Source organism: Electrophorus electricus, chromosome 16, assembly GCF_041902795.1.
Source record: "Electrophorus electricus isolate QZ-2024a chromosome 16, ASM4190279v1, whole genome shotgun sequence".
NCBI classification, from domain to species: Eukaryota; Metazoa; Chordata; class Actinopteri; order Gymnotiformes; family Gymnotidae; genus Electrophorus; species Electrophorus electricus.
The window spans coordinates 19,671,034-19,693,011 of record NC_137512.1 but is presented as its reverse complement, the minus strand read 5'-3'; the positions used below and the strand labels follow the sequence as shown (position 1 = coordinate 19,693,011).

The following is a 21,978-nucleotide window of genomic DNA, read 5'->3' as shown; positions in this document are numbered from 1 at the left end:
TATTAGAGCTGTCACATAGCAACAGAAAAGTAATACACACAGCTCCCTGAAAGAGAAGCCTTACATGAAAATATAAATCTTTAAATCCACCAAAATAAATACTGAGTTTACAAAAGTTCTTCTACAACATGTGGAGAGAATTACAACACATTCATGTTAAGAACTTCTGCCTTTAGGGCTTTGAGGTGTTACACAGTGGTGCTTTTTTGTTGTTCTGTCTCTGTGTGTGTGTGTGTGTGTGTGTGTGTGTGTGTGTGTGTGTGTGTGTGTGTGTGTTTGTGTGTTAGAGAGAGAGAGACTGGGCTGTTGGGGTAAGCCTTAATTAGAAGTTTGTTTTGAACAGTACCTCATGCCTACAGCAAGCTTTTGTCACAATCATTTATGGGCAATACATCACTGCTGGTCAGATAAGAGCGAGAACTACAAAGCACAATCACATAGAGACATGTTCAGTTCTCACTGCTGACTAGCATTAGGCAGTTGGCACTAGCCCTGGGTATTAAGCATTAAACCCCCTGTCTACTTCAGGATGCAGTTTTGTAGACTGAGATCTGAATGTATCCTACTTCAGACTCTGCATCCAGATATCCAGTATCTGTACCACCAGGATCTCAAACCTTCCAACTGCAGGCTGCACATTTGCATATTTCACTGAGAATAAAATGTATCTTCAGCTTTTGTGGTCACAAATCTCCAGCACATCTTAAAGAATGAGAATGTGCATACTGACACTAGTGACATTACATGAGCTATTTTTCTCGGTTGCCTCAGCTACTAAAATTGCTTAGTGATTTGTGGTCAAAGGGTGCTACATAATTGAAAGCTTGAAGTGTCAGAATGGAACTGGAGTATCAAAAATAACTTTCCAGAGTGGCTGTTAATTTACATTAATCCACAGCCGGCAGACTCACCTTTACCTGGGGAACATATACAGATAATTGATCTTGAGTAAACTGAACTGTAATTTATTTATTTATTTTTTTAATTTATTTTTTTTTTTGCAGTGTTTTACTATTATTAAATATTTCCAACAGATTTGTGTTTCATGACATGATGGGTCAATTTGCAAATGCTTACACAGTTGACAAGCCTAGTAGAATTCGATGTCGTTTAGGGATGAGGGTCCCTTATGTGTCCAAAGCAGAGAAAGCCAAATTATTTTCTTGTTTCTGCAATTCCATTTAAGTTGTAGTTCATTGCTGATGTATGTTTTTCTTTTTAGCTTCACAACAAATGAGATAAACAAATGAACCTTTGACACCTTCAGCTGTGGCAGTATTTTCTAAAGGGTTTAAAAAAGATCACCTGCACAAGTACAAGTTGGTTGTGAAGGCACGACCACGTAGATGTTTTTTTTTTTTTTTTAAAATCAGTATCATAAATTGACAAGCCCATAAAATAGCTCTGCAGGACATTGCTCTGTACGACACAGACTTCCATTGCTGACTTTAACGGTTATACTAAGCTGGAAGAATAATGCATTGCCTCTGGCCGAAGCATATATAAAGGATCACACTGACCACCATCAGATTCTTTTTTGCATAAAAAAAAAACTATTTACAATAAAATCAAAGCAGACATACATGCTAAGATGTGACCTTTAAGATACAAAGATCAGCTGGTAAAAAAATAAAATAAAAATAAAAAAATAGACATGTTCACCAGTAAGTGCTTTTAGCTTTGTTGGTAAAAGATGTCAGAATGAGAGAGAGAGAGTATGCAGTTTAAGAGGTCCATCAAAGCACAGCACACCTGTGTGTATGAGAGTCGCTGTCGCTCTCTCTCTCTCTCTCTCTCTCTCGCTCTCTCTCTCTCTCTCATTCTCTTGATTTTTTCCCTGTCACACCAACACACCACCATAGGTAACACTTCCACATAGTATCACATTTAGGGAAACCAATTACAAGAGTTTTCTTCACACATCAGTTTTCAAAATTTCTTATTATTGTTTTGGTCATTGATAAAATATTGGCAACCAGAATACTGTATGATCTATGAAATCTATAATCAGATTATTATAAAAAGTGCTATAAGTGCTTTAATTGCAGGAGAGTTAATCCTTTAGGAATAAACAAAAGGATGAAGATACTGGTCATTTCTATGGGTTTGATATTTATATTCTACTATATATAATGATTTGACTGTCAAAACTTGTGTCAGTACCTCCCTGTAAAATTACATTAAATTGAAAATATAATTTCTGATTCTGAAAGTGTTTTACTGTTATAATTTTCTTGATATTTACAGTCTTATATTCCTTAAATCAACTGAAACAAGATATTTTAAAAAGGGAACAGTAGTGGCTGCTATACAGAGAGGCACAGGTGGAGGCTGAGAACACCACTGGTATGTAGACTGCTATGTTTAAGGAGGGTTGCACTGGGCTGCCATGCTAGAAGAACAGATATGAAATAATGAGGCATTCAAACTGCTGCTAACAGCTGGACAAGAAAGATTAAGTATAACCAGCCATCATCTTTGTGTTGTTCTAAAACCGGCATAAGCTTAAATGATGTATTTATTGTAATATAATACATTTTAAAGACCATATCAAGGTTCTGAGCAGCTGTATATGATTTTGTTCTGTGGCAGCATAAATGCTGGACATATGGGAAGCACTCTCTCATAGCATTGGTGGGTTTTGCCAGTTTCTGCTTTGGAATGCCAGCGAAAAGCAATGGCATCCCATAGACGCAGAGCCTCAGGAAGCTATGGCACACCACAGCTGACTGCACTGCTTACTGTCATGGATTAAGCCAGACCCGAGGCTCTGGACAGGAATCAATGTCAAAAATATACGTGCTTTTGTGGAGGTACGTAAAGCATAACCCTGACCCAAGTGAACACAGTCAATAATACTGCAATGTTTAGGTTTCGAAGGCAGTTTGGCACGCTTAGAGGTTTTGCAGGAAAAACTATCTAACTGAGAAGAGCTGAAATCTTTAGCCTATAGTACGACTATTTAAACTTTGACCAGAGCATGCTCGGTTAATACATACTTTTTAGACATTGCTGTCACGGTACGGCCCCTGCCCCCCTCGTCTGTGTGTCTGTCTGTGTGTCTGTGTGTCTGTCTGTGTGTCTGTGTGTGCGTCTGTATTGCCACGCCCTCTTGTGTTGTACACCTGATCCTTATTGTGTGTAATTGTCATGAGTGTATATAGGTCTTGTGTTGTATCGTCAAGGTTGTCGGTGTTTGACCCATGTAGTGTGTTTGTGTGTGTGTGTGTGTGTGTGTGTGTGTGTGTGTGTGTGTGTGTGTGTGTGTGTGTGTGTGTGTGTGTGTGTGTTGAGTCGTGCTTGTGATTAAAACATATGTTCTGGTTAACGTGCCTCGTCCCCGCATCCTCCTTAACCCGTTAAACGTCACAATCGCTCTGGATGTGATCTATGCAAATGGAAGGAAAATTCAAAAGTACCACCGGTGCTGTACCAAACCACCTTAAAATTCCCTCCTGAATTAAAGCATTTATGTTTTGGTCCAAGCCAAATAATTACCTAAAAGTACTTGCAGGGGAGCAGGAGAGAATCATAAACATACCGGGCCATTTGACCACCAATCTTTTACATTAGAAATAATTTCACCCTAAAATATACCTCAAATACCTTTGGCAACATTGTTCACTTTATGGAGTAAATATCTCATCCCTCCAGCTGGGAGTTTACTCCTGGAATCCCCTATTCGTGAGTCTGTGTTGCAGGGACAGTAGGATGATGAGAGGCAGCACCTTCCAGTATCGGTCCTCAAGAAGTGGAGGCCACTGTCAGAAGCAGGATTCTTGTGACTCTGTGTCATTCTGCATTGACAGTTTCTCCAGTTCAGTATGGTTCCCATTGTGAAGAACTGAGTACCTGGAAGGACGGAAGGGTAGTAACATCAGGTTCAGCAACACGGTATCTTTAGGTTACTACACTAGAGCTGCATGTCAGCACACACACTACCACGGTGAGATGATTTGGAACAGGACTGTGGGGTGTTGGGGCTTTAACTCCAATGCTTGCATCACAATTACAACTTTTTTTGGCATTTTTTGACAAGATTCTAATTAAAGACACTCGCTGTCCACATGTCCACTGATTTATGAAGGATTTGCTTAAAATGTCCGAGGATCCCCTAGTTACTGCAGTAAAAAACATACAAACATTCCAAAAATAGGTTCATTGAAGGTTCTGAATAAAAGTGGAAGCTCTAGATACAGCTATTTGAACACACAAAAAATGCTTCATAATTGTTTTTCAACTTTATTATGAGTTCCTTGTGGTCTATGGTCAATGCCACATTTTTATGATAAAGTACCATATATGACATTTCACAGTGGTTTCAAGGATATGGCATGTTTCTAAAACTACTTAAATACCCTGTGAAATTAAATGATGAAGTGATATGAAGTGAGCTTTCTGAGGATAAGGAGATGAATACTAATAACCCTATAAGGCCAGTTGGTAGATATTTAAAATCATCTCAAGCCATGCAGGTATCATTTCTAGAGGCTTACCTCAATGCTTCAAGGATATTACTATTATACTAGACTGAATATAAATTGTATGCAGGCAGCACTAAAGTAGGTGTAATTGATGTCTCAAATTATATGCACTGCTGATATAACATAACATAACTTTTTAAACAGTAAAAATAACTCCTTACAGAACACTGTTTTTTTTTTTTTTTTCAAATGATTCTAGTTGCAAATATATCATCAATTAATAATTTTTTAACCTTGACTCAGACAGAAAATAAAATTCTCTAGATAGTAATGGACTAATTGTTACAAACAAAATGTATTGTAGCCTCAGTTCCATGTCCAGATTTTAATACTTCTGACAGGATGATAGCCTATATGAGCCTGACCACTCTAGCCAAGAAATAAAGTCTGGGGTGAGAATCTCTAATGGCTTTCTAGACATGGTGAGGACTTTGTGTAGCAGCCAGGAGTCGAGGAGCTCACAGGGGTGCAGTATAATGCCTACAGCGCCCCTGTTTCACCTCTCTCTGGCAATGGCCCTCGACCCTAAAAATCATTACAAACCATTTAGGTAAACAAGCAAACCAAAGGCAAATTCCTGTTGAGAAATTGGGCAAGAAATGTACCTTGAAACCCTTCACCCACTCAAAAGTCACCAATGTTCCAGGATTCAGAAAGGAACTGTGCAACAACTGTTCAGCGAAGCAGAAAGTAGAATTACTGCCACATTGTGGCTCTTTTACTCAGCAGTGTTCTGGCTGTAGAGGTCCTGTTCTATATAAGTGCAAGCTAGAAAAGGATAGTCTAAAGATGCTTACACAAATGTCACAAATTTTCCAATACAATACAAAACTCCTGTGAACATGTTGAAGTACCCAGTCTAAACAGGGTTTCTGCCCTTGCACTCGCTCTGTTATTCTGAATCCCGATGGGGCACAGAAGTGTTTTATCCGGATATGCTACACACTCTAAACATTAGTCCACACGATGAGAGATGTGCAATGGTCAGGATACAGACAGTTTTGCATTTGAAGAAAACATATCTGCAGTAGTAATTGTAGTTAATGATATCATAAAATAATATAAACAGATGATAATATAGCTCTATAGATATCAATAATAGAAACATAAATAACAGATTTAGCCTATAACTGTGCTGTCTCTCTGATTGTGCATACTGTTGTGTGTGAACTGTGTGTGCTTGTGTGAATTATTCTGTGTGCCTTGTGTGTGCTGTTATGTGTGGACTGTGTGTAATTGTGTGTATAATCTTTATGGATTATGTGTGCTTGTGTGTATTATTCTGTGTGAATTGTGTGTGTTTGTGTGTGATTGTGCATATTATTCTGTGTGGAGTGTGTGTGCTGAAGTGTGTGGACTGTGTAAGCTGTTGTGCATTACAAAATCCCTGAGTTGAGGCTGCATGAAGAGAGAGACAGAAAGAAAGGGTGAGAGACAGACAGAGAGTGTGAGAAGTTGAGAGAGGGAGAGGGAGAGAGGGAGAAAGAGATGGAGAGTGAGAGGGAGAGAGAAAGAGAGAGAGAGAGGCAGAGAGAGTGAGAGAGAGAGCGAGAGAGAGTGAGCGGGAGAGAGAAACGGAGAGTGAGAGGAAAAGAGAGACGGAGAGTGAGAGAGAGAGAGAGAGAGAGAGAGAGAGAGAGAGAGAGAGAGAGAGAGAGAGAGAACTGAGAAAAGAGGGAACCCTGAATGATTTTCACCTCCACCCAACTGACTTTATTAACATCTAGTTATTCATTTAAAGTCTACTAGTTGCACTTCCAGAAATCCATGGTAAGCCATCTGTGCTTTAGAGAAAAACTACCCGAGCTATATCTGCCTCTGTTTTTGTGAACAGCTTTCTTGGTATTTGCCCCTAGCCTAAATACCGTCTTCATTTTAGGAAGACCCAGTTAAAGCTTCAGAAACTGACTGCTAGCTAATTTGTCATTTAAGGATTCTTTATAAAGAATGTTACAGAAAAGGACCATAAACACATAAAAATACAATAACAGCAAAGGCCAAACCATTTAACCATTGCAAACTTATGCACCCCTGTTTTCTTTTCCCTCAGTTTGGACAGAGCACTTTCAACCATTTCACTGCGAGTTATACTGTGTATGACTATGTATGTGACAAATAAACCAAACTTGAACTTGAACTTGAACTTAAATGTTTCTAATTTATTCTGAACAAAGAACCATACGTGATGTATAGTACAACAACTTCATAGGACATGAAAGTTTATGCTGTGCCCTCTTTTAGTGTAAGGTTACGGTTTAAGAGCCAAGTGCTCTATCCAGCATCAAAACAAGTTTAACTATTACATGGAGGACAACCAGGTGAGAGATGGAGGACAACCAGACCTTCTTACAGACACAGATATCGAAGGCAGGTGCACATATTTCATTTGATTGATGATGGTTTGATGAAGCAGAAATGTAAATGAAATGAACTAAACCCACACATCAATGCTTTATTAGCTCAGAAATCTGGCTTAAGGTTACAGCTCCATGCGAGCTACATTTTAGACCCTGCTCTAAAAAATACAAAACAACAAGAGAATATTAAAATGAAAAGTTGGGGAATGAGGCACTAAAAGGAATGTATTAAACACATTCAGTTTGATAAACTATGCGAACTTACAGTTGTAGAAACCATACAAACGTAAGGACACTATTAAACTAAACAATAAATGCAGAACCTATTTCCACAATTTAAACAAGCACCTCCAATTGACTTTTTCCCAATTAACAAAATTACAGTCTCTAATCTTCATCGTTTTCTTGTCTATCCAAAGTATCAGTTGTGAATCACTTGGTGACCACTACTCTGTGATTTCAGAGAGATAAATGCAATCCAAGTTGGAGACAGTCTTCTGCACAGAGGCCTGAGACTAGCCTAAACAAGGCAGCCCAGAGATACTTACTCCATGGATATTAAGCCATCTGCAATTTCTGACGTACTTAGAGACATGACAGGGGAGGCGATCCATTAGAAACTCATTTAGGCATATTCCAGTTCACATTAGGACACTTTAGAAGGTGCCAGGCATGATAAAAAAAAAGGCCCATCAGAATCTAAAGCCACTGTCATTCAGAGTGACCTGGGAGTTAGTCTCACACAATATGGACTGTAATGCGGCGCGAACATGAGGCAAATGCTGAGAGGAGCGAGATTTATGCTGGGGAAATAATCATAATCATAATCAGAGTCATTTAAACAGTCCATTGTAAAAACACAAAAAGATGGGTAGATCCACAAGAAATAATAGACATGACAGACATAGCGGAGAAAATGAAAGTATGGAATGCATAATGAAACATGGAAGCATGTGGAAAAGAAACCAGGAAGTACACAAGACGGGATTGCCAAGGTGACAGGGAGGCTAGGGAGGGGCCAATTGTGCCCTGGACACTGACAGCAGGTTGTTTAAAGTGCCATATAACAAAACTCAGAAGGTCAAGTAGTATATTGTTAGTGTTCGATAACTGCAGACGTTATGAGCAGTAAAGTTGCCTATGCTAATGTGTGAATACTAGTGTAAGTGTTACTAGGGCTCTACCACTCTGTACTCAGCATGTACAGCACTGCCATGGATAAAAAGGGAGATGTCAGCCTGGCAGTAGGATCTCAGAGCAGGATGTCCAGCAGCAAGAAGAGCAGCCACGCAGTTATAGTGCCCAGAACAAGCTTCCTGTGCCAGTGAGCAGTGACGGTCAGAGTGCACTGTGGACCCAGCCGGCCCCGCTTCAGGGAACTGCGTGCGTGTGTGTGTGTGTGTGTGTGTGTGTGTGTGTGTGTGTGTGTGTGTGTGTGTGTGTGTGTGTGTGTGTGTGTGTGTGTGTGGCCATGCATTGCCAGCACCTTTACCCAGCACTGCGTGAGATTCTGAAATTCTACAAATACACGTGTGCGAATAGCAAAAGGTTGAATTACTTATGAGATTAGTGACAGCGGAACTGGAGCATTATGCCTTGAATGGGGTTTTATTTTTGGTTGAATATGAACAGAACATTCAGAATGGAAAAAGAGAGGTCAGGTGACAGTATGGGGGAAAGAGAGAAGGAGAAAAGAAGAGAGAGAGAGAGAGAGAGAGAGAGAGAGAGCTAAATGGCTGAGAAAAAGTAGAAGTCCTCAGAGAAAAGTCAGAGGAAAAAAGGTATGTTGGCATTGGGATACCTAAGTGGAAGTGTGCAACATGCAGGTCTGCTGAAAATGGCTTGTGTGTCTACACATGACCAACAACAGAGTTCTGTGCGAGTGCAAGTTTGATACATTTCTCCAGCCCCAAACCAGCCCACAACCTTGCAATAAACATTTACAAGCCTGTATGGTGGCAAAAGCCAGGTCAACGGGTAATAGCCAGCAGCAGTGGAGTTGCCCTTCTGGATTCATTTAAACTGCAAAAAAATAGCTCACATAGCCAAAAACCGATAAATGCCTTCTGATAAACAAATGTATGCACATCTAACCAAGCTAATACATTCTGCTATACAAATAAGGAAAATGAGTACTATAAGTTCCCATAGATACTTTCTGGTAGCAGAACCATTCCACTGCAACCATTTCACTGCGAGTTATACTGTGTATGACTATGTATGTGGCAAATAAACCAAACTTGAAACTTGAAATACTAGTCAAATGTTTACCTGAATCTACTGGCATGCTGCCTCATGTTACCCTGTCAGCACCCTGTCAGAGTCTATCAGGCAGGATATGAGCTTTAGAGTCACACATCTAACAGGAAACTTACTTTGCAAGTACAAAGCATACAATCTGACAATTACACATCCTGCAACCTTTTACATTTTTGCACTGTTTTGCTAAGAAAACTTCCCAAAAGGAAGAGGAAATTTACAAAGCTGTTAATTTAGAAAATCCAACTGACCTAACTATGATTCTTGTAAAGAAAAGCAAAGAAATACATTGCACTGAGCACTATATTATAAAATCTCCCAGTAGTGTAAAATAAAATCTGAAAGTACAAGCTAAATATCTATTCACTAGTGTAAGCCAACACATTTGTGGGCACGTGGCTATCCATAAGAGGCTGAAACACACTTAACCAGCAGGAAGCTGCTATTTCTCTACTTAGTCCTGCTGTTATTGTGCACCACTGAGCTCCAGGCTCATTTTCATGACCCATGGAGGTATTTTTACAAAGCACACACGGCTGCAAACCTACTTGAATGTCTTGCCATTAACTTAAATTTTACTAAAAATGCACTGATTTGAATTTAGTACTTTGAAAATCTGCTGAGATCTGCATAACACTGAGTCTTCATCTCCCTCTGGTCTGGCAATCCTAACATAACTCATTTGAAGCCAGAAAGTAGACCAAATGCAATCAATTGTAAATTAATTACATATATTATTTACATTAATGTAACATGCCCAGTGTTTAGTCTGGATCCATAAGGAGACTTGTGTACTTGCTTAAAGACTGTATCATAGATTGTATCTGAGATATGCTTAGACAATTGTTTCACTTGTAATTAAAAAATATCAAAATATCACAGGCATGAATTTTGACAAAAACAAATATTTAACATTACGTGGTATAGTACTATAATATCACATTTTTATTAATGAGATCAAGTAATGGTTCCACTTAAAATTAATTTTACAATTTCACAATATTTTGAGTGTTTGCTGAGGTAATAAACCTGGATGAATCTATGCACCATGTCAAATGCAATATACAATGTTAAAATTTATTCTCCATTACCCACGCCAACAGGATCTCACATGACTGTCTGCACCTGCATTGTCTAAGCAGACTTCTGCTGCGAAATCACTGTCCAAACACACACAGCTTAAATTACAGGACATAAATGCACATTGCCCAGGCTGTTAACTATCATCACAGTGCTCAAAAGAGAGAAGAAAACAAGTGCACTTTAATAAATGGAGCAGTCATTCAAATAGTTAATTCCATACAGCAGTTGTAATGCTATATTGATCTGTGCTTCTTAGATTTTGGTTTTGATTTGGAGATCAGGTAGGACCCGCCATCTACCTGCGGTCTTTTTAAATGCAGGCCCTGCAGAGACTGTTCAGTCTTTTGCCAGCACAAGGCTGCCTGCAGATCTGCTGTCGAACATGAGTGAGTGCAGTCTGGTAAGAGCACATGCCAGTGACTGACTACGCAACCGCATATTACAACACACTGAAACCACAAGCTGCTCTTGGTGTAAACACTTTTACGTTTGAAAGATGATCCGCTACATCTGTGCACTAAAGCAAACGTCGATAAAGAGAGTAAGGCACTGTGAGTTAATTCCAATAAAATTTAAGAAAAGCAAAAGCTGTCCTAGACAGCCATATCTACTGTGGCATGCAGGAGACTGACTCCTTCTTTTCATGAAGATGCTAACACTAATATTAATGAGGTCAAACAGCATTTTATGTGAAAGACAAGAGGTACAGAAATGTCAGCGTTGTTTGCTATAAAATCAACATTCAATAAATAACAGAACAAAGGTTAGTGCAAAAGTCACCCCAGTGACAAACATAACATAACAATGAGAAAACAAGGAATGCTGAGCTATTGGGTCTACATTATTGTATGTACCCTCATTCTTCTTCTACAGCAACTGCTCTTATATAATATAGGAAATAACAGCGATAGTATTCAGGTACCACTTTAGAGGCTGATAAGAAAATAAATAATGCTAATACATCTTTCAATATATAAGACCTTGCTGCTCATCTGGTAATTGAATACAGCCTGCTGTAGTTTCTGCAGCATACACTTGTCCTTTCAACCTCAGCTACTTCAGGCCACGTAGGCTGTTTGCTGTGAGTGATCCCAACATCTCACTTATTGATCCATTGCACTCACCACTTGCATGATTGCACTGGTTAGCAAGCCTGTAGCATGGGCAACATAGACACCCATACCACAGGACTGCTGGAATGCCCGAGTACCATTGGCCTACTTACTCTGTGCACCGGGCAATGAATTTACAAACAAGAGACAGGCAAATAAAGCCACCTGCATACATTTAAACAGAATGCAAAGAGGTGGACTTCATCAAAGAGGGTCACTGCGGTGGTAGTTCAGTACATATGGCAGTACCATTCAAAGAGCTATGACAACCATGATGCTTATAGCTCTGTAAATGGCGCTGCTATCTGCACCACATTTATCAAGTCTGTCCTGGGTCACTGCCGGGCATTCTGGCATCCTTGGCATGCCATAGGTTGAAGAGCAGTCGCAAAGAAAAAAAAAAGAAGCAGATTCTAAATACCAGCATTATTCCATTTTTTAAACAACAACTCATGTGAAATAACATAACATTTACAACAATTATAAATAACATTACTTTTAAGAGAATGAAACATCAGGATAAAGAGGAATGACTAGAACAATTCTCTTACACAAATTTCTGTGCTCTGTATATAGACAGAACTGATCTGAATAAGTTTCACTTCTGCTATACATTGTACAGTTTCACCAAATGGTAAGCATATGCTGAATGAAACTACATGAAAATAAAAGAAACTGAAGGATCAAACAATGGTGTTAATTTGTAGACACGAGGCAAATACAATTATCCAACCAAGCAGCTGTCAGAGATGTCTTACAGAACTCCAGTTTAAACATGGTACTACATTTAGTGAACCAGCTGAACAAATGGCAAACATGCAGTCATTTGAAGCTCATTGTAAGAAACGGGATCCGGGAATTCTGGCTGAATAAAGAGAATGATGATTAAAATGCTCTCAAGACTTTGCTAAAAGCAAGTGAAGAAAAGCTTTGTTTTATTTTGCTGATTGAGTTTAAAGTCATTTTTTCACCACAAGGTCAGATCAGATCACCATCTACAACTTGAGTTCTCTGAAAAGCATTCCTTAACCAATTAAACATCTAGGGCAGACTTGTTGAAAATGATTGTTAAGCCTAAAATCAGGTGTGCATTATATAGCCTCAAAAGCAGACTCAGCTAACATTAAAATTCCACTTAAATTCCAATCTTATTTTTGTGAAGGAATTATAATTTCATTAAATAAAGGAAGTATAACTTCAGCTCATGCTTTAAATTATAACTGGGATTCCATCCAGCATCATCCCCAACAGTTTTCCAGTACTGCAGGACACAGATGCGTTGGCACATTTTAGACTTTTTTATGTATGAGGATGCCTATTCAGGATTGAGATTAGTATAACTGTGTAATGCACAGTCCAACAAAGTCCATAAAAATGGAATGGGCAGATTTTCAGATGTTTCATGATTCATTTGATTCGGCTGCACAAATCTGTGGTTCCACTGTCACAGTGCAGGGAGAGTGGGCATTCCTGACCTGGTGCCATTCTTTCTTAACCTTAGCTTAAGCCATAATATATAGCATGTGTCCCATGTCAGAAGCTGATTGGAATCAGTAAAGCAGGATCTGGCTGTAAGTCAGTGAGGATGTCAATCCACAAACCCCCACCAATCCCCCACCCCACCCATACCTGTTCCCAGATAACACAGTAAAGTCAATGCCTGGGTCCATGTGCACACAGCCCCCAGATTGACATCTGCACTGCTAAATTTAAACCACAAAGTTCAGTCATTTTGTTTTCGCTGTCATAGGTAAAGTGCCAATTAACACTATTTAATTGTCAATTAATACTCGTTTACACTAAGCATGAGTACAGACAATGGATGAATGGCTTGGCATTTTTATCTATAGTTTTGGCATAGCAGTGGACGCCCACAGTCATGTGTATATGTGTATGTGTGTAGGTGTGTGTGTGTGTAGGTGTGTGTGTGTGTGTGTGTGTGTGTGTGTGTGTGTGTGTGTGTGTGTGTGTGTGTGTGTGTGTGCGTGCATGTTTGTATGTGTGTATTTGTATGGTACACAAATTAGAGAAAGCTCCTTGGGCACAGGGAAATCAATCAGACAAAATGCAGAACAATACTTTGGTCAGAAACATTTGCTTAGGTCTTAGGTTCCTCCTGAAAAGATAGACATCCTGACTTTTAATAATTCTTTCCAGGAAGACTAGTGGAGCTACTACTAATATACTTATTATTAAAAAAAATATATATATATTTTTGAGAGGTCACTCCTCAGTGTATGACGTCAGTTTAATAACCCACTAAGACATATCCTAGAAGCTCAAATGGCAATTTTGAAGATATAAAGACATTAAACAAAAAACAACTAAAACAATGATCTGATAAGTTAGTTAAAATAGAAGGGAGGAGAGGAACAGCCTTAAAGGGCAGAAGGAAAATATGTGCAGTAAATCTTGTCATGGCAAAACAGGCTGACAGAGCAGTAGGCACTCTGACCTCATCAGAAGACAAGCAGTCTGTTGCAAAGAACTAAGTTAAGGGATGACATTGCTTACATAAAGATATCCTGATATTTAGTATATTGCCTATTACAAATGTCAAGTACAACACACAATTCAGTCTCCTGATTAAGAGTGTCACTTAAGACTGTTGTGATAAAGGTGAAATGATGAATTTTCTGTATGTATGACATATAATCTTTAATCAGTATAATAAAGAAGTGAAATAACTCTGACTTGATTATTTTACATACATATTTAGTATGATAATCATGGGCCCCTGTGTGTATGCTACATGTATCAGTTAATACAATCCAGTTTACACTCCTAGAGACTAATCTGTGTTTACAAGAATACTTGTGTAGAGTCAATATTCCCTGAGGCTGTGATGAACGAAAGGCTATGAATGGGGAAGGGACTGTATATCTTCAAAGATCCTCAGAGCGTGAAATTGGTCACAATGAGTCACAAGAAGAACCAGCAGCTTTCTGTTGGCTTAAAGTCTGATCGCCTAAGCAAAGAAGCCTCTATACAGACACACACACATAAAACTCTTGCGCTCTCTTACCCTTACAAACAGTCACTCACACAATGAAACTGTAATACACAACATTGCACTACACATTACTGACCCTTAATACAACAGTATCAAGGACAGAACTGAAAGGAAGGCATGCAGACAGGAGGTAGGGGTGTGTGTGTGTGTGTGTGTGTGTGTGTGTGTGTGTGTGTGTGTGTGTGTGTGTGTGTGTGTGTGTGTGTTTGTGTAACAGACTCACTTGTGTGCTCCCCACACAGCATTAGACAGGAACAGGTCTAGTGTTGCAAAACCAGAGGAGGAGTTTGGAGGCAGAGGAACAGCCACTGGAGCCGAGCAGGACAGGAGACAGCAAAGAGTCGCACACATAGAGGGGAGGAGAAGAGGAGACAGGAGGAGAGGAGCAGAGAGGAGAAAAGGAGGAGAGAGGAGAGGAGGAAAGGAGAGAAGAGAAAAAGGGGTGAAAGAAGAGGAAAAGAGGACGAAAACCAGATTAATATATCCCCACTGGCTAACTGTACCCTGTCACTGTGTTACCATGTGTTACTACAAAGACACTCATCAACGTTGTGTTACTGATGATACATGGGTTATTGAAAAGCTAGTAGTTAATTATCGTTATTACCATTATTATCAATTGACCAGTCAATCAATCAGTCAATCAGGAAACAAAGAGACCATAATGCATAGATACAGGAACCATTTCCAAAGTGGACTAATGTATTACATTGCTGGAAACAATGATTAAACTACATGCGCAGTATATATTTTAAAACAGCACAATGTCAGTGAGTTTTGCTTTGTTGATTTCAATCAATCAGTATGATATTTTAATGCCTGTATGCTAACAAATTGCCATAGCTTTTATTTGCAAAGCAAACACGGGTCATTTCCTGGCAGTAGGGTCACTTATAATTCACTCTGTCTAAGGCCCGTTATTTGATGTTTTCATAATAGACTCGCCGCGCAAATTGCCTGTAAAGGACAAAGCTAATAATGGTGCCGAAATGGGTCAGAAGTGCTTGCATGAACACAGAGGATTTGAATTGACACACGAATGAGTGCAGTGACTCCCCTTCTCTCCTCAGACAGGTTACTGTTTGACATTCACTGTAACATACATTAGGCCTGAAAGTGGCCCAAGAGCACTCTTACTTTCATGAACCTCAGTTCCATAATCAATTCAAGCTGCTGCAGCTACAGATTAAGTTAGCCATCGAGAATGCGATACGGGATGCTAAATGCATTTGGGTTGAGCAGCTTGCTGGGGTGAGGCATGTCTGGGACATCATGGCATGTGCTTGCTGTGCAGTACACGTGAGAGCTCTTGGTAATGTAGAGCTCAACATCACGAAACACATCATAGCACATAAAGCATGAGATAGACGCTTTAGGCACCTCCAGTGTAACCCAGTGGAACTACTGGACAGATGAGAATATAAAGCTACATGGTCTTTCTCTTCACCTTCCTGACCACAGAAACATTAATGAACCCTAAAATAAAATAAAAAAAATTAAAAAGGCATCAGACACATTTTATAGATTTTAACCAGATTAGTCATATACCTTTCTAAAATTACATAAAATTATTCAATTCACCTTAAAAACAAATCTGATAAGAGTTCATGAATGTGGATATGTGCAGTGACCATGTTCTACAGTGGAACCCTCTGTATTTGTGTTCTTTCTATCCATCTCTGCCAACTCTCTCTTTGATCTATGTCATTAAATTCCAGTTTCCTTTTGGGAAAGTTTACCAAAGGGCAAAACAATCTGGGCAGGCTGCTTCGCTCCACTCACTGGTAAGCGCTGACACATGTGCACCACTGTCTCAGTTTTGGGCTGCTTCAGGTAAACATCCAGTCCCATGTGACAGAGCGATCCACAGCGAGAATCTGCTTCACATGTGCTTGTTATCTAATTCAGAGTGAGGTTCACAGTATCCAGTAAACTTCATCAAAGTTGAACCTGTACAATGCCCTGAGGAACCCATAAAATGTCATGAGGAACCCATACAGTTCCCTGAGGAGCTCAGACAATGCCCTGCTCAAATCCTCTGGGACTTGAGAGGGTACGATGAAGATATTCTGTCAGTGATGCAGAAAATGTTATCTAATGCAGTTGAGAAATATTGGCTGGATTTCTACTAATAAAAGACATTACATTTGGGTTTGCACCATTGAGCAGACACCCTTGTGTAGAGTGACTTCAGTGCTTCCTAGTCCCTATCAAGTGCATACTATGGCACTGGGTCTATCAATTTTGCAAGCTGGGAGGTTTTTACAGAGCAAGAGCCAAGGCTCATAACGCTGAGCTATGAGGGGATGATGTGTTATGAGAGGTGCTGAGTTGAGGAGGCACAAGATATTGGACAGTCTGTTGGCCTTTCAGCTATACACACATGCCGCCACTGTTCTACAAACGTCTTGATGGAAGGCCAGCTGTCATCACAGTAGTTGTGGCATTAAACACTAAACTGCTATATGTGTGCCATGAGTCACTGAACTGTTGTGTGTATGGCATAAAACCCTGTCTCAGGCTGGATCAGCTCACACCCACATACACACACATACTTACACACCCAAGCCCCTCACCTGCCAAACACACACATGCACACATACATACAAAACACACATATACATCACAGGGGCCTCAAGCATAGCAAATGTGTAAAACTACTGTTGGGTTCAAGAGTACCACCCTTGTGTTATGGAGCTAACCTCCCTTTCACATACCTCCTCTACACTGTCGTGCCCAGAGAGTAAATCCTCCACAATCATGTCAAAAGTATTTATCCTCTCACACATGGAACAGAGAATCAGGAATTATTTTTTCTTTTCCATACTCATTTGGGCAAGGACAAGACAGGTCTGCGGAAGAGAGGGCCCCTATAGGAGCTCAGGGCTTGGCATCGGCAATGTTATCTGCTTGCTAGAGCTCCCACGTGTAAGGCCCCTCTCCCTGCGGTGCCCTGTCAAATGTTTATGAGCAAGAGATGTCAGAGGAATATATCAACTGCAGGAAAGACAAACAGAGGCTCCTGTGCAGTGTCAGTATGTTATACCTCCAAGGTTTTCACATTTCAAATGGGCAGATGGGTTAAGGGCCCTGTAAAAAAAAAAAAAAAGCACAATGTTTTCATCTTGCTCAACAGTATGTGATATGTGCCTAATGAGTTTATAAGCTATCATCAAGCTGCAACTGAAATGCATTTTGGAGTTCACTAACATATGGAAAGTTCCAGCCTGTCGTAAATGATTGAGTCCTCCCATTAGACCAAACCCTAATCTTTATGTATAAATGTTAATAGACCTAATTTATGGAATTAAAAAAGAGCCAGAGGAGCTTAAGCCTAGAGCCTAACACAAACAGCACGTCCCAGGACGGCAGATGTTACATTGAGCCCTGTGTGTGGCTTCAACTGACTCACGGAACTTTTATCAGAAAAAAAAAAAACATTTCTTTCCCAAAAGTTGTCTATACACTAGTCTAGTGGGGATATGAGGTGCTAAAACAAAGGCCTGATAACACACCCATGACAGCATGTTAATAGTCATGGATAGGGGAATATTAAGGGGGTAATAAATCAAATTGAGTGCAAAGATTAAATCAAGGTCCCTAGGGTTACTCATTTCTGTTAAAACGCCTTCATTACTGCACTCTCTCTAAAACCTCCTGCTGGGTGTTCATATCTCAGAGGGCTGTTTATTGAAATGAAAAGGACCTACTGTGAGGTATGCAAACCATCTCTCTAAAGCCATATTATGCGGATGCCCATTCTGTACAGATGATTCCTTGCTTGTGTCTTGGTTTATCCATAAGCAGTTGTCCGCCTCTGCTGTCAATGCCGAGTACTGATGTACTTTTTGAGTCACAAATGCTCACTTAAAAAAAAGTCAAGCTTGAGTAAAAATCTCAAATACAGAGATAAGAAGATTATCAAATGTTGTGGTACTGGAAAGATCAATTGCAGATGTCGGTCAAAATCAATGAAAACCAATTCAGAACAGACATTTACTCTAACAGACATTGGCTGAACAAGGCATATAGGGTCACATCTGCTGGAATGATCATTATCAAGGTGGTGCCCCTTATACACAAACAGACCTAAAGAAACGCTCTTTACGGTTGTAAGACAGAGTGAAGACAAAGGAGACTGTGGAAAAGACAAATGACTACTTTTGGCTGCCTTTATATCAAACTGCTGACCTTATAGTACGATGGCATGCATTCTCTCAGCAAAACTTTGTCTTAAAATAAGCCATAGACGCAATGATGTTAATGACAGTAAACAATATTCATGTATTATACATGCATTTGTTATGGTTTCCTTTAAAACTTTAAAATATACAGATATATAAAGTATAAAATACATTTCTTCTGAAGTATATCAATAACAAAAGAGTCAAACAGGTCACTGCAGGTAAATGTAGCCCTCGGTTTGCGGGTAGGCTTACGGGTGGCCTCCCTCAGAGTAAAACACAAAGAATGTCTGAAAACCCTTGCTGCTTTGGATTCACATGCAGAAAACAGAATAAATCTCATACTCCAGCCGTTGCTCAGCTCTTAAACTTAAAAGAGCTGGCATTATTGCAATAATATGCTGATTTTATCCGAGGCAATAATACAATCATTAATAATTCAACTGAGAGTCTAAGAGGAGGTACAGCTGTATCCAGTCAAAGAAATAAGAAGTAGTGAGTGCCCTTTATAGTGCGCCGTGGTCCCAATAAGTCAGCAGGTATATATCGATGTACACCCCCCTCCACCGCCCCGGCTCTGTGTGACTATTGTGTACTGATGTTGAAGAGCACACTAAGGGCTAAATAAATAAGACAGAGAGCAGCAGATGTACATTCAGATCTGCATAGGCAGTGCTCATAAGTCCGGAGCTCTCTGAACGTGTTTGGCTGTCCCTGGGTTCCTGGATCACAATGTCTCCAGCAGAGCCGACGCTACGGAAAAGCAGCTGCTCGGAGACCCCTGCATACTTCGCCCCTTTGTTTATCGGCCGAATTAACACGCTGACAGCCTCGCAATTTGGAAACAGTCGCACAATTTATGTCTGCGGCACATTTCCAAGCGCTGCAGAAAACAAAGAGTGGCAGGAAGTGCTCGGGGTTGCGTGATCTGTTGGGTGGACTCTGATTAGGATCTATCTTCAGTGGTTTCCTTCTTCTCCCTAAGGCAAGAGATCACCAGTAGTTCCCTAAAGGACTGTTGTCTACAGCCTTTACTGATAGCCACTGTCCACAACAATGAAGACCAAAACTCCATCAAATCTTGACAGTAAGCCTTCTGTCTGTGGTAGATGTCAAACCGATCAGTTCATGCAGAGGCCAAAGTAAGAACATTCTTGCTGTACAGTTCGCTATTTATTTCAAGGCTCATTACAGCATGCTACTTCAAAAACGTCTAAACCACTTTCGCAGAAAAAAAATTGTCCAGTATGTTTGGGTAAAAGCTGAGAATGCTATGGCTGGAATTCAAAATTTTTCTGAATAGTGACATGATTGTTATGTTATTGCTACTACTACACCACAGCAGTCATTGAGGGTTATTACTGTCTATGACCCATTATGTACCATTGCAAGTTGCAATGCGATATAAATGATGTAAGTGGCTGGTAAAGTCACAGGATTGCAGAGGGAACATGGCACTAATGACACTGTCACAGCATGTCAAAAACACCCCATCAGACTTAAAAATCAATAACCAATTATAGCACATGGCAAGAATACCTACGGCCTTGTTTTTTTTGTTTGTTTGTTTTTTGCTTTGTTTTGTTTTTAAATATACACAGTTATTATTTAAATGACCTCATAGTGTAAAACTAATTCAAATGTTCAGAAATCAATACATCATAGCTAATTTGGTCCAAATCTAACCTAGCATACAAGTAAGACAGTAAGACAAAGTCCATGGATGATGTCTGTAGCAGTAATCACAGAATTGGAATGATTAATTCATTTTAATCTGGTGGTGTTTCCATGGGAACAAATCAAATGTTTTGAACATGTTTAACATCAGTGCACAAGTGGTTCATGTGGTCACTGTCTTTTAAGAAATTGTGTTTAAAGGCAAGTTTAAGTTTAAAAGTTTAAAAGGCGTAGTCTGAATCACTATCTACCTCCCACCCACACAGTCATTAGAACAGGCTACAAAAAAAAAAAAGGCCAGCGTTAGACTCAGAAGCCAAAAAACTTTCATTTAAACTTTCAGATCATGAAACTCATTTTGAAGGCCTTTCAACTCAGAGTCCCTGCAGTTTTCTGCTTTCTCTTTCTCCTGTCATTAAGAGAGCCCCTGATTTTGTGAGTACCAAATTATCAATTAAACCATAAAGCTGTAATCACGCCAACGAACTGGCTGAAAGATGTAGCACTGAGAGAGGTGATGGCAACAGATTATTTATATCTGACCTTAGTGGAAACTTCCTTCCTCTTCCCACCAGGGACATTACAAAATGTCACCAACATACCGTGCATAAAAGCATACTTATTAAAAATGATGCCACAATAAATTATTCAAAAAAAATAAATCCATCATCAATCAATTATTAATAGTGGGGCTTTACTATTTGCTCTTCAACATTTGAATTGGGCTGATTTATTTATTTTAGCAAAGCTTTAAAACATAATATGCTATTTTTCAGTAAATGCATTATATATACACAATGTAAAATTATTTGAAAATGTGTCCCGGACATTTTCAAGTTGTATTAACAAAACAAATAAATACAAATACTTTTAAAAAAAATATATTTTCCCAGGGTGGGCTGTAAGGGGATTTTAGTTCAAAAAGAGCAGCTGGCAAGACTCCAGCTTTAATCTATGTCCAAAATAGCATGGCAGCCTTTGATCAGACCCAGAGGGAGCGTCCCTCTTCTGACCTTTAAGTAAAACAAACCCACAGAGAGAAGGGGCTTTTTTTGTCCTTCAAAACTATTTTACAACTGTTACTATCCAGGAGATCTCAGACTAGCACTGTTAAACCAGGCACAGGTGATCTGACAGCCTGAACTGAAAGTGTATACTAAAAGCACCGAGGAAACAGAGGAACACCAGGAGGAGAGAGAAATATGTGGGAGCGTAGTTCATTCAGCCTTTCCTAGCTATCGTGGGAATGTCGGCACTAAGCTGTGGACAGTGCTGAGTGTAAAACTCAACAATAGCTACCCCGTCAGCAGGTTTCCTATTGCAGACTGGGAATATGCAAGACAACTGCAGAACAAACAAGGCAATCTGTGGTATGAGTTGAGGAGTTACTGTGTTCACTAGAGAGGGTACTGATAAAGAATAAGATTAACAGACCACCAACTCTCAGATACATTTGTCACATTTGTTAGCTGTTAGAGAACCTCTGAAAGGTCAAACATAATGAATCCAGAGTAAAAATTAAATGAATTCTGACAGTAAAAATAAATTAGAGATGTTTTAGGCAGATAATAGGATTTTTTGTCTGAAATATTTAAACAAAGTCTAGCAATATACCAGGGTTCAGGCCCTGAGTTTAATTTTAACCAGAGTGGATATCCTTCTAGCCCAGGAAGTGTACTGCTCCATCTAATGTGGCATGGGACAAATTGCAAAGAAACACAAAGGTACCTGGAATGGGCTCAACTAAAATAGAGTACCAGATATATCGACCTTCACTATGGCAAAGGCAGGACAACTGAACTAGTTTAC

The 21,978-nt window shown here is 39.6% G+C and overlaps 1 long non-coding RNA gene across 1 annotated transcript; it reads right to left on the bottom strand.

Annotated features, from left to right (window-relative positions):
• Nucleotides 1–217: 217 nt before the first annotated feature.
• Nucleotides 218–14,616, bottom strand: LOC145651761 (uncharacterized). The gene is made up of 2 exons (XR_014117722.1): nt 14,532–14,616; nt 218–3,852 (listed from the first exon to the last, which is right to left on the bottom strand). It is a non-coding gene; the product is annotated as an uncharacterized LOC145651761 (long non-coding RNA).
• Between the last annotated feature and the right edge of the window lie 7,362 nt (nt 14,617–21,978).